This window comes from Manis javanica, chromosome 1 (assembly GCF_040802235.1).
Source record: "Manis javanica isolate MJ-LG chromosome 1, MJ_LKY, whole genome shotgun sequence".
Taxonomy (NCBI): Eukaryota; Metazoa; Chordata; class Mammalia; order Pholidota; family Manidae; genus Manis; species Manis javanica.
The window spans coordinates 57,620,123-57,634,292 of NC_133156.1; the positions used below are offsets into that span (position 1 = coordinate 57,620,123).

The 14,170-nt window shown below is 41.5% G+C and overlaps 1 protein-coding gene across 4 annotated transcripts in view; it reads left to right on the forward strand.

Moving 5' to 3' along the window:
• Positions 1–14,170, forward strand: part of EPB41L4A (erythrocyte membrane protein band 4.1 like 4A) — a 268,086-nt gene that overhangs the window by 57,996 nt on the left and 195,920 nt on the right. The window lies entirely within an intron of this gene.

Here is a 14,170-nt window from a genome sequence, read left to right on the forward strand (position 1 = left end):
CGTTCAGACATGGGGGGAGGTGCTTTCCCATTCTCCCTACAAACATGTGAGAAGACAAAGGCGGTCTCTAACAGGGGAGAAACAGGTGATGAGGGCAAAGACGGAGGAGGCCCCTGGGACCTAGTTAAAGGGGGGGCTGAAAGGCTCAGGCTTAATCTGCAGGGAATGAAGGTGAAGGAGGTGAGATGGCAGAGGAGATGGTTGGGGAGGAAGGGAGAAGGGCTGTTGTAGGAGAAGAAGGGAAAGGGAGTGAACGGGAGGCTTCTGCAGTGGCGGTGGCGGCAGCTTGCAGGCTAGGAGAACTTGGGAGGGGGCGGGGAGAGGAGGAGGCGGAAAGCTTCGATATAGGGAATCTCCTTCCATTTTTTCAGGCGCTGGCAGTAGTTAAAAAGATCGTGAGTGATGTTAGGATCAAGAGTTCCCCCTGCAGGCCATTGGTTGTTATTGTCTAGGGGGTATGTCGGACAATCTTGGGAGCAATATTTATGGAGAAGTTTTGGTTTTATATCAGGCGTCAGGGAGGGGGTAGCCAGATGCTTAAGCAGGCATTCAAGAGGTGAACTTTCAGGGAGGGATGAGGAGGCTCCCATGGCTAAAGGACAGAGAAGGTGACAAACAGGGGAAGACGAACGGAGATCCTCGGACCGGAGGCAGACCGCAAGGAGACAAAGGGTGTCCCCGATGATCCTTGGTGGTCTGCGGAAACTCGTATACGAGTCAGAATTTCTTGGAAAGTGTGGGTCGTCACCCAGACTTCCCTAAGAAGGCAGAGTGCCGGAGTCACGAGGTACCTAGCGCTAGGCGTTTTCAGCAGACAGAACAGATTTCGGAGGACGGAACTGAAGGAGGAGGGGGCGGGGAAAGGGAGCGTTCTCATCTGCAAAGGAGTCACCTTGTTTACGGCTGTTGGAGGGGGGGGTCTGAGATTCTGCCGCAGCCGTGAAGGCCTGAGGCAGGGATTTATGGCTGTCGGGCGAGGGGCCTGAGGGTCCGCCGCAGCCGTGAAGGCCTGAGGCAGGGATTTATGGCTTTCGGAGGAGGGTCCTGAGGGTCCGCCGCGGCCATGAAGGCCTGAGGCGGGGAGATTTCCCTCCTCATCCCGGAGCGTCAGGGCCTTGCCGGACGATCACGGTCAATGGCACTGCGATAGCTCGGGGAAGAGTGGCCCACCCCGGGGAAATTTTGCTTAAAATCTTTCAGCACTGATGGAAGGGACGGTGAATGCGTTTATGACTGTTGGAGGAGGGGCGTGAGCGTCCACCGCAGCCGTAAAGGCTTGAGGTGGGGATTTATGGCTTTTGGAGGAGGGGCCTTAGGGTCCGCCGCAGCCGTGAAGGCCTGAGGCGGGGAGCGTGCCCTCCTCATCCCCGAGCGTCAGGGCCTTGCCGGACGATCACGGTCAATGGCACTGCGATAGCTCGGGGAAGAGTGGCCCACTCCGGGGGGAAAACTTACCTAAAGGCCAGAGAGGAGTGGTGAGTGTGATGAGCCAGCGCCGGAAAAAGAGGACGAGGGCAAGCTGCTGCTGGTGTCGGGGGGAAGACGGGGCCCAGTTGGGGTGTCCCGTCTCCCGGGTTTCAGCACCAATGAAAGGAAAGGAGCGACACATAGCAGCAATTCACCGGAGAGTTCCGCTTTATTAGGGAAAGGTGCTGGGTTATATAGGAAGGGGCATGAATTGATTGAGGTGTCACTTCTACAGGGCTGGTGGCTGTTGGCTAGGTGCTGGGATTGGGAGGGGGGGCGAGAGGTGCTTGGGCTTCAGGTGGCGCCGGCAGGAACTGAGGACCCCGAAGAGAAGCCGGAAGTTTGCCATCTTACTGGTGGGGACCCTTCACCTTTCTTAGAGTGCATGCTCAACTTATTACTTTTTGAGAAGTAAACTTTGTTATTCAATGCTTTTTTTGAAAGTTCCTTTCTAAATACTTATATGCAAATATGACATAAATAGTTTCATTGAGGAAGTGAATGTCTGATTCAAGTAGGGAAAATCACTAACATACATTTTAATAAGAACTGCTGAATGTGTCTATAGCTCTGTTATGTAACAATTTGATTTTAAACTGTAAATGTAATATTTAAAATTTGGAATGTAAGAATAATCGAGGGTAATCATCTACCCTTAGAAAATATACACCATTAGATCAGATTTGAAATGAGCCCTCAGACTTGTTATTGTTTTTATTACATTTACTTAAAAAATGATGAATTATCTTAAGGATGGTAATGTTTTCAAGAGAGGGCGTAAAGACCATTGTTAATGATTACTTTGGGGAACTTTAGTTGAGTGCTGAAGACTTTTATCTGTTGTTCCCTGAAGTTAAATTTTGAGCAGAGTCAACTTTAACCTCAGCAAAATGAGGACAGTGTTTTGGTTGACTTTTAGAATTAATGGTCTGTTTGTTTTATAAACAAACAGGATCCTTAGTCTAATGGTAGGGTAGCCCATTTGGCTTGGTATGGCTAGCATGCGTAAACATTTAAATAAATTTACCTTGATAGCTTGGTTTATTCAAGAAAGAAGAGAAAAATGTCAACATAATAAAACACTTTTAGAATCAGATTCTCTTTTCTCTGATAATTACTTTTACAAATGTATTGGATTTCTGCTGGATCACTAGTCTGATAAAATAGTTAAAAAATACATTTTAGTATTTATTGAGTTGAAATGGATATTTTGAGATAGAAACCATGTTATGTTGAGATGGAAAGTGAAGATGCTGTATCATAATCATTTAAGATAACTCTATTTAAAGTACTTATGTATTACTTACATTTAAAATAAACTCATCAAGGCTTTCAAGGGCATTTTTCCTACTTATCCTTGAAACTGCAGCAAGAAGTAAGTTGTTTAAAATTCAAAACTCAGTAATAGTTATTCCAACCATTTTAAGATTAGAGGGTATAAGAAAGTGAAAGCTTTTGAAATTAGCTCCATTAGATTAGTGGGTGCCTCTGGCTATGTAGAAAGATGGAAGTTTCTGTAAGCAAGCATTCAACTCAAAATCTGATGAATTACTTATCTGGTGTTCTTTACCTTTGTTGGATCACTGACTCCTTAGAGAGCCTGGGGCAAAAATCCCCTCTGGATTCTCTTCTAAGTAATATATACATATTCAACAATCTTAAAAAAAATAATTTAATTGCAGTATAACAAGGTACACAATTCTTAAATATACAGGTGGGTGAATTTTTACATATAGATACAATTGCATAAACATCATCCAGAGCCAGATACGGAATATTTTCACTACTCCAGAAGGCTCTATTGTGTTCCTTTTCAAACATTATCTCCCTTTCCCATCCACTCACCCTTCCAGAGGTAAACAGTGGCTCTGACTTTTTGCACTGTACATTAATTTGGCCTGTTTATGGCATTGTATAAATGGAATAACATAATAATATGTATTCTTTCCAATCTGGCTTCTTTCACTTAACATGATGTTTGGAATTCTTTCATATTATTGCCTGTAGCAGAAGTTTTTTTTTTCCCCCTTTTTTCAGTTTATATGTAGTATTCCATTGTATGAGTATAATGCAGTGTATCCACTCTACTGGTGATGGACAGTATTTAGCTATTATAAATAAAAGTACATGTCTGTTCATGGACATATGCACTCATTTCTCTTATGTGTACAGCAGAAGTAGAATTACTGCAGCACAGGTAGGTGTATGTTTAGCTTTAGAAGATACTGTCAAACAGTTTTCAAAGGGAATATACCAATTTACACACCAACTTATATGAGAATTGCAATTTCTCCACATCCTTGCCAATACTTGGTATTATCAGTCTTTTAAACTTTTGATTTTCTAATAGTTAATTTTTTTTTTCTATGTGATTTTAAGGGGATTTTAGTTCTCCTAATGATTAATCATGGGCCTACATCAGGATCTCAAATTCAGAACTTTACTGGGTAACAGTTACTGTATCTGCCTCTGGGTGAAGTTATCATGAAATTATTTATAATTTATTCATAATCCACTGGAATATTCTGTAACCTAGAAACTAAACTGTAAAGTTAACCACCATGACCAATCCTTCTTGAAAAGATAATGAATAAAGGTAAGATATGGAGAAAGGTAAAAATAAATCACATGAATGTGTGTGTGTGTGTGTGTTTATTTGTGCATGTGGACGTATACAGTAAGGACAAATCGTTACCTCCTCCTTGATGGAAGGGGTCCATTGTAATCCACCTGCCACCAAGTGGCTTTCTGATCCTCCAGAGAAGGTTGCCATCTTGAGCACTGAGGACTGGTTTCTGTTGTTAGAAATTCATTGGCTGGGTACTCTCTGTCGACAGGAGCCAGGTTAGCCTTCTTGAGAAGTCCTTGTTGTTGAGTCCGAATATAGCCTACCCTGCTGCAGTGAAAGGCCTTTGGTGTACATTCACATGGGATGAAAATATTTTTTCACACACTATGCTTATTCTAAGAGGTATATCCATATACTTTTCCCTAAATCTCCTTGTACCCTCTCTTTCAGTATTTTTTTTTTTTACCAAGTCCTTGACCTTCCAGATTAACCATTAGTCTTTGACCATGACTCACTGTAAATCCATCATTCTCACTGTTTTTCAGTGTAGAAAAGTGGACAAGCAAATGTATGGGTCACAGGTCTGTTTGCTGAGATGAGATTTCTTTTCATGAAGTACTCAGGGAACACTCTTCACTGGAGATGTGAGTGCAGCAGTCCACTTAATGACAAGCACCATGAAACCATCTCTAAAGCAGGCCCAACTTTCCCTCTCAGTCAGCTGTTCATAAGGAACTCTCCTTGAAACGGTAGGTGTAGTTAATAAAGTAGGAGTGGTTGTTAGAGCTGTCTGAGCCATCTGCTCATGCAATTTCTTGTGCCTTGTGTATATGCTTGAGCCTGATCTCTTTTATACTATTGCCTTTTGGTGATAGATTGCTTCTGCACAGGCCTAATCTTATGGCTTCTTGGGTCAGATAACAGATTATCATGGGCAGCTCAGGTCACATGGTCACTTGATATCCTTTAATCAGGCTCTGCTAAGACCTAGTGGCAAGCCAAGTGTCATTTCTTAAAAGGACATTTATTGGCAGAAAAGGGCGTGGCTTTGTTCCAGAACCTAAGAGATTTGTGCTATGATTCTTTGGATCCTATTGGCTCCAACTGGTTGGATCTGCAGGTCCGAAGACGCAGGTGGCTGAGCAGTTTGTGCTGCAGACCAGATGTGCTGCATGACCAGATGTGCTGCATGACCGCCTCTTGCTCTGGGTGCTGCTTGGTGCTGCTCAGTGCTGACGGTCTAAGGAGGTCACCTAGTAAAGGAGCCAGAGCAACACGTTTAAATTTAGTACGTATTGTCTTTGAAATGCTAAAAAGGCCTGTGAAATGTTGTGCTTTTTTTTTAGTACCAGGCCCATTAGGGCTCAGCAACCTGCTGCATTTCACTTCAGAGGGGCTATTCCAACACGTTCCAGACCACTGGATCTGAGGGTGCAGCTTTTGAATCTTCATGTTTTTTTTCACCATCAAGCTTGTCTGAAGGGTTTGTTACTTCTTACTCATCTGGCCCAATCAGCATGGTGTAATCAGCACAGGAGGCCAGAGTGAGGTTCTATAGGGTGTGAAGACAAGCAAGAGCTCAGTACTCTTGATTGTGGCTGAGAGGAGAGTTGTTTGTTACAGCCCATAGACAAGAATGTGAAAGTGGATTTTTGACCTTGTGAAATAAAAGCAAATGACTTCATGTGTTCCTTGCGTACTGGTAACCAGATTGGTGACTTTATATCAGGTGTCCAGGGGCTAGATGTGCTCCAGAAAAGGTACTGAATTTGGTAAATCAGCTGCTGTAGAGCTAATGCCTGACTGTGTTTGTGGTAACCCATAGCTATTCTCCAAAATCTGTCTGCTTTCTGCACAGACCAGAGAGGTAAATTAAACAGAAATGTGATAGGAATTACCAGCCTTGAAAATTTCTTGTGGTATTTCTTTGGTTTACTGTCCGGGAGGAAGGACGACTCAGGGTCTTTCACTTGGTCATTCTTACCATAATAGTGCAGGTTCCATGGTCAGGGAGCCACTGTGGGCATTCTCTAGGGGCTGAGTATGCTTATTCCAAAAATATATTCAGAAACTTCAAAATAATCATATAGTGGGTTCATGGATTTATCGGACCTATTGAGATGGAAGAGGCCAAAACATCACGAACCACCTGACAACAATAAACCTGACTTCGGAGGGTGGAGGTATTTTAGGTCCCTGGAATTTAGTGGACTCTACCTTTTGAGAAGCAGGAAAATAAGGATTGCTGTCTGAGGGAATCAAAGGAAAACGAATGTGTGTTGGTTGTGCTTTTGTTTCCAGCCCCAGGATCTGTTAGTAGAGGACTAAGGTTGAGGGTATCGTAGGTGCTTAAACTGCGTGAGCTCTTGCCTGTCCCCAGCGAGTAGTTAAGGAGCAGAGCTCTCCATGGCTGGCAGGCTTTTATAAAAGGTAGGGAGGTTTGGAGAGTGGTTTTGTTCTCACACATGTTTAATGCTTTCAAATTGGCTCCTAAGAAGGAACCAGAAATGAACTTAATCATACTGGAAATTGTGTTTCAATGTGAAACTCAACTTGTGGGGTGCCTAAACACAGCACTCCAAAACAGATGAGACATCATTCTGAAGTGTGAAACATGTTTGTAGAAGAGAGGTAGTGTTTCTTTTTCTCAGGAGAAATAGTCTGTGAAGGACTTTCAGACTTAGTTTTTATTACTCAGATAAAAATTTTAAACTGTGAATTCAACTGAAACATGATCTGCATACACTGTATTGTGTAATTTCAGCCACTTTAGTTGCAGAGGAAATATGTTTGGAAGAGCTTTCTCATCAAGTAACTTATCTTACTAGTTGGAAATAACTGAATATTTTACTTTTTTTTTCAAAATGATGAAATGTATTATCTGGTAGTGATAATGAAATCTGGGTATAAATCTGTGCTCATTAAATTAATGTTTATTTGAAATTCTACAGAAATAGAAAACTGCAACCTAATGCATTTGTTGGTCATCAAATTTCCCTTCCTCCCACTTCTTTCTGGTTTCATTTTAGTTTTTTCCCCCTCCTTTGTTTGTTTTGGTGCCTCTTCTTAAATTTAAAAAAAGTACTTTCCTTAGACACATTTAATAGTTGTTTTCTTACCTGAAGGTAATATACTGTGCTCATTAGTGCCCTTAGTGTTGTTTGAGACTTATCAAATACATAGTTACAAATGCAAATAGAATCTTGGCATATGGTTCACAAAGACTTTAACATCAGTTAAACCAGGTTTGAACTAGATCAGTTATGAATCACAAAGTATGTACTGTTAATCTGTGGAGAGGTGGCTGTTTCTTATGGAGTCCAAATTAGAAAACAGTATTCTCGTCCGTGAGAAGCCTTCCTCAGATGTTTTTAGTCAATGGTGAATTATATGTCAGGGGAAAACAAACAATAATACAGAAAACATTATTTGACTGATAATTAGCTGTTAACTTTTTTCTAGGGAAAGGGGTAGGATTTTGTCAAACTGAATTAAATGTTTCTTTCTCCCATGTCCTTCCTTCCCTTATCTAAAATTTGACTTTCTCCTGATATACATCTTCCCACATTCTTCTGTGCCCATTTTCATTATATCACTTTCCTAGGGAGTGGGGTCTCTTTTTTCTTGCCTTATCACTGTTCCTTCCAAATTACATAAAGTAAATAAAGGTTCTCTTCCCTTTGTCCCCTTACTTTCTCCTTACCCTCAACTTTGTCAATTCCTGCCTTATAAGTCCCTCCTCAACACAAATTCAGTCCTTTGGCGGCTTTCATCCATGGTTTTCTTCTGTAGCTGTCAGCCTTATTAACTCCAATATCCATTTGGAATATTAATGGCTGACATTTTAAGGAGCTCTTCTTATGCCAGGTCCTATTATAGAGTGCTTTTATATAAAAATCATTTAATTCTCACTGTAGCCCTATGAGGTAGGTAGGTCATTATCCCTGTTTTACAGATGAGGTTATTTGTTCAAAGTTCCAGAACTGAGAATCAACATCTGGGTTTTGAACTCATGTCATCTGGTTCTAGAGTCCAGGTTCTTAACTGTACTACACCAATGGTTCTCAAGCTTGACTGTGTCTAGGAACTTTAAGAAATGCTGATGCCTAGGACACATGCCTGACTAATTAAATCAGCATCTCTAGGAAGTGGGACCCAGGCAGCTTACTCTTGAAGTCTCCCCAGTGATTCCATCGTGCAAAGTTAAGAACAATAGCTGCACATGTCTGTTATTTAGTATGGTACTTCTAGCCATATGTACTTATTTAAGCTTAAGTGAATGAAGAGTAAATAAAATAAAAATTCACTTCCTCAACATACTTGGCACACTTCAAGTGCTGCATAGCCCCATTGGCTGGTGACTGCTGTGTGGGGCTGCACAGTCAGAGAATATTCCATCACTGTGGAAGTTCTCCTGGGGAGCACTGCTCCACATCATGCACCTTCCATCCCTCCAAATGTCTGTTGCCTTGACCCTATGACCTTGACCACTATTCTTTATATCAGCCTGCTGACACAGCTAAACCCTGGGCTCTGTCATCACCTGAAACCTTTGCAAAATCTTTAACTTATAAATCCCTCTTTGACTGGAGCCTCTTGTCCTGTTCTCTCTCCTGCTCATTTAATTAGCAGTGTCTCCAACTGTCCATTCTCCCCCTTGTCAGGTTCTGCCAGGCTTGCTTTCCTTTTTCCATTCAGTTTTGACCCCATGATCGGTGATATCCGGGACATTTCCTCCAGTGTCTCCCATCTTCTCTTTTCCTGCCACACCCACAGTGGCCGGCTCTAATGCTGGTTATGGAGCCATTTACATTCTCTGCTCCTCCTGCCCTATTGCTGCTAGAGAAAATCACCTGCCTCCTAAGAGATGTGAGCATACTTTTCCAATCTTATTTACAAACTTCTATCTGCATGGCAGTCCTTCCGCTCCTGGCTCCTGTGTAGCTCTCTTTCCCCCCCCCGCCACCATGGCTGTTACAGAGGCTGGTCCCTCTGCCCCTCCACCCTGTCCCTCCCAGCCTGGCTCATGACCCCGCCTCCCGCAAGTGGAGACCCCGGAGGCAGTGCTGCCTAAACAACTGGGCTCCACCCTCATCTTCACACTCATCCGTCACTGTGCCTGTCCTCCGTCCCCCCTCAACTCAGCAGAGGCCCCCCTCCTTTCTAAGGTGCACCTCCCCCGCTGGTCACCCAAGGCCCATCTTCCTATACTGGGGCTTTGCCCAGTCTTTCCTATCCTTTAAAAAAAAATGTGTTTTTTTTTGACTGTGCCCCCATAAAATAGTGTACTTATCCCTTATTTTCCTGTTTTGACAGGCTTCAACATTCTTCATATCTCTTCAGTCTGGCTCCCACACCTGCCAATCTGTTCCTCCTGTGTCATTAATGACCCCAAATGCCAGATTTGTGCTTTGCAGTGTCTCTAGGAGTGGCCGCCACTCCTGCTTTCCCAAGCTCCCTTCCCTGTTGGGGTCTGTGACACCACACTCTCCAGTTACTCCCCAGCAACTCTGCACACCTGGTCTCCATGCAGCCCTCATTACACTGACCTGCAATTACTTATATGGACCGGGATCCTGTCTTGATCACATCTTCGTTTAAAAATCCCCAGCATCAAGTGTGTTGGGAACATTGTGTTCAGTAACAATATTGAATGGGGCGAGGCTGCAGCACGAATCTGTACAGGGAATGAATAGCTTGTTGGGGATAACTTGAAGCACAGTTTTAAGTTGCACATGTGTGCTTCTGAATGGACAGAAGGAATCCCTAATAGATGTTTGGGAGCTCACTGTTAAGGTCCATTTTTCTCTCCCCACAAAACACCTGAATGCCTCATTAGTATCATTGTCATGTCACTCATCACATACTGTCTCACTGCCTTGAGCTCAGCCCTCCTACACCTGCCGCCTCTAGCCGACTTCCCACTCCCCCTGCAGAGTTACTGAGGGGGCTTCCCAGATGTCTTCAGTTTTGTCTGCAGCCAAGAAACATTCAGAATCACCATCTTTTTAAATCATATTTTCTAACAAAATGCTTTTCATAAAGTAGGATTTGGGCATATTATTGTTGATCATATATGAAAATAGTTTTTTAAAGCAATTTATGAGGGCTGTCTAAGCTCTTAGAGCTATGAAGAGAAATAAAACATGAAAGCCATGGCTTTTGAAGTGATTATGACCTACTAGGAAAAGAATATATATAGACCATTTAATTCTTAAACAGGCATCGTGTGATAAATGGGTACAGGTGGGACATTTCACAAAAGGTGTCATGAAAGAGGGGACTTGAGAAAGATGTTGAAGGATGGGTGAGGATTTCAGAGACTGGAGTAAGCATGAGGTACTTGATATGGAGGGCGGATGTGAGTGAAGGTGATAAAAAGTGTGGCGTGTGTTGGCTTATGTATTTCAGTTTGATGTAAGGGCATATTGGGATATAAATGTGGAAGAATAAGTTGAACTATAGAATAGAGAACCTCAAATGGCAGCGTCAGTAGTGCAGATGGGGGAACCTTTCGGGGTTTTTGTCGGAGATGTGTGGAGAAAGGGCACTGGGAAGATGCTTTGGGCAGTAGGCGTACGTTGTGTGTACTGGAGGGTTTGAGGTGGGCACCATGGCTGGGTGATGGCATAAGGAGGTGCTGATATGGGGACTTTCCTGCAGAGTGTTGGGGTGGTGGGAGGCAGAGGTGGCCCTTTGGCTGTGCCCCGCTCTGGGACTATGGCCTTTGGCTACTCAGCTTCTTAGGCTTGATTGTTTTTCTTTAAGTTTCAGCAAGTTCAGTCTTTCTTGCACTACTTATTCCACAGGTATTTGATTTTATTCTAAATGCATGCCCAAAGGTTAGGTAGCAAAAGGGAGGAAGAGAGGCTAATTACAAACTGAATGATTAAAAGTTGCACGAAGGTCCAAAATCAAGTTTGGTATATACACAGCATCCACATGTTCTTAGGTGAACCTATGTAAGTCCCCAGGATGCTTGGAAAGCCATGCTTGTAGGGTATGGAACTGGCAGGGGAGTGAAAAATCTGTAATCAACATGTTAGAACTTGCCTACATTCTGCATTTTAATAAGCAGATATGAATTATCCACACTTCCTGGGGAGTGCCAGAGTACTCAGTTTTTAAAAATTTACCCAAATCCTTCTGCATGTCCCTCATCCTTTTTCTCATTGTAGCTTTTCTCCCTCATGCAAACGTCAACACAGTGCAATTGGCAAATAATGTCTTAGTATTATTACAACTGTAGTTTTGACCTTGTGGACCCTTTAATGGATCATACTTTGAGATGGTGTGTGTGTGTGTGTGTGTGTGTGTGTGTGTGTGTGTATCTAATCATCTTTTGGTTATTTCAGCCCACTTTTGTGATAGGAACTGCTTGTAGCTTTCAGTTGCTTTGTAGTTTCTGAAACACTACGTCTCAGAAAACTTAGTGTTTCCTCACAGCTGTGTGGGAGGTCTCAGTGGTTCTATCCATGCTCAGGACACTGTTGGCTTACTGATTTTGTGTCTAGCTTTGGCTTGGGGTTTGGGTCAGATGTCAGCTGACTATTTTAGACTATAACTATCAAAATGCCAAACAGTGGGCACTTACCCTCAGAATCTCCTCTGTGATGTTTAAAAGGCTATAAAGTCCTGGGGATTTAAGAATTTATACAGATGTAGCTCTCCTTTCAAAGTTGTGACCTGAGAATTCTCTGAGAGGATTCCTGTGGCTAAAACTGTGTTGACTGATGGAAAATGGAAATGATGATTTGTCAGTTTTGTTTCACTAAAATTTATTTTGGTTATTTTTGGTCATGAACATAAAATAGCTTAATATCATGGATCATTGATAGTCTTGTATATTTCTGCAGTATGGTATATGGCTGCCATGTTTCTGTTTACAAAATTTTGGGGCTAGTATTTTTCATGAGAACCAGAAGGAAGTATCTACTTTCACAATCTAACTTTTTTCAGTTTCTATTCATTAATCTTTTAGGCATCTTATAAATTCTTTCTTTTGTTAGGTAAAAGTATACAGTTTACCTAACTTTAAAGTATCTTTGCTATCAGATATTTGATGAAAATACCACACATAGTTATATCTGTAAATAAATGTTGTGGCATCTAAAAACATTGGAAATCTTGGAAAGAAAAAGCAGAAATAATTGTGGAGTGTTGTGGGTAGCAGTCATGTACTTACTATTTCTAGTAACTTAATATTTTTGGGCAAATGAATTGATCTCTCTTGTCCTTATCAATGAAATCAGAGAACTATATACTGTCTCAATTCTTCAAAAAACAGAACATCAAAACTTCTTAATAAAGATGCATATTTAGACTGGAAATTCAGGAAACACAGAAGGTTATAACAAGAAAATAAAAATCAGCCTAGATTGCCTGAGATTTGTGAGAACATATTGACTTCAAAGGGGTACTAGGGAACTTTCTGGGGTGATGGAGATTTTCTCTACTTTTTATTGGGCAGGTATATTTGTCAAAACTCATCAAACTTCATTCTTAAGATCTGTATATAAATTATACTGCAATCCAGAAAAAAAAAGTAAAATCATCCACAGTCTCAATGCCCAGGGAAAACTGTTGTTAATATTTTATGTATTTCCCTTTAGTCTAGTATTTTTTAAATTGAGATCTTACTGTATATAGAGTACAACCTACTTTTTAAAAACTAACATTGTGTCTTGAGCACTTCAAATGTCATTACATATGCTCTAAATATAATATTAGCTACATTGTATCCATTATCCAAATGTATCCAGTTTTATATAAAATAAGTTCCCTATGGTTTGGTATTTAGGTTCTTATAGTTTGTCACTTTTGTAAATAAAGCTTACAAACTTAATTGCTCAAGACTGTTTTCCTCAGTTCTGGATATTTTGGGTATGTGTCAGTTTACTGTAACTGGGTTTGATTCTGTTTAATTGAAGAACCTTGAGGGCCACTCTGGACATACACAGCTATGAGCCATTGTAGCCATGCCCTTAAAGGAGCCTCTTGTCATGTTGGCCAGACAAAGTGAGTTTGAAATGAAATGGCCATCCTGCCTAAAGCAATCTACAGATTCAATGCAATTCCTATCAAAATACCAACAGCACTCTTCAATGAACTAGAGAAAATTGTTCTAAAATTCATATGGAACCATAAAAGACCCCAAATAGCCAAAACAATCCTGAGAAGGAAGAATAAAGCAGGGGGGATTATGCTCCCCAACTTCAAGCTCTACTGCAAAGCCACAGTAATCAAGACAATTTGGTACTGGCACTAGAACAGATCCATAGACCAATGGAACAGACTAGAGAGCCCAGATATAAACCCAACCATATATGGTCAATTAATATATGATAGAGGAGCCATGGACATACAGTGGGAAATGACAGCCTCTTCAACAGCTGGTGTTGGCAAAACTGGACAGCTACATGCAAGAGAATGAAACTGGATTATTCTTTAACCCCATACACAAAAGTAAATTTTAAATGGATCAAAGACTTGAATGTAAGTCATGAAACCATAAAAGACAACCAGAAGACAACATAGGCAAAAATCTCCTGAATATAAGCATGAGCAACTTCTTCCTGAATGCATCTCCTTGAGAAAGGGAAACAAAAGCAAAAATGAACTCATGGGACTACATCAAACTAAAAAGTTTCTGTACAGCAAAGGACACCATCAACAGAACAAAAAGGCATCCTACCGTATGGGAGAATATATTTGTAAATGACATATCCAACAAGGGGTTAGCATCCAAAATACATAAAGAACTACACGCCTCAACACCCAAAAAGCAAATATCCTGATTAACAAATGGGCAGAGGATATGAAGAGACAGTTCTCCAAAGAAGAAATTCAGATGGCCAGTAAACACATGAAAAGATGCTCCACATCACTAATCATGAAGGAAGTGCAAATTAAAGCCACAATGAGATATCACCTCACACCAGTAAGGATGGCCAGCATTGAAAAGACTTACTAAGAACAACATATGCTGGTGAGGATGTGGAGAAAGGGGAACCCTCTTACACTGCTGGTGGGAATGTAAGGTAGTTCAACATTGTGGAAAGCAATATGGAGGTTCCTCACAAAACTAAAAATAGATATACCATTTGACCTGGGAATCTTACTCCTTGGAATTTA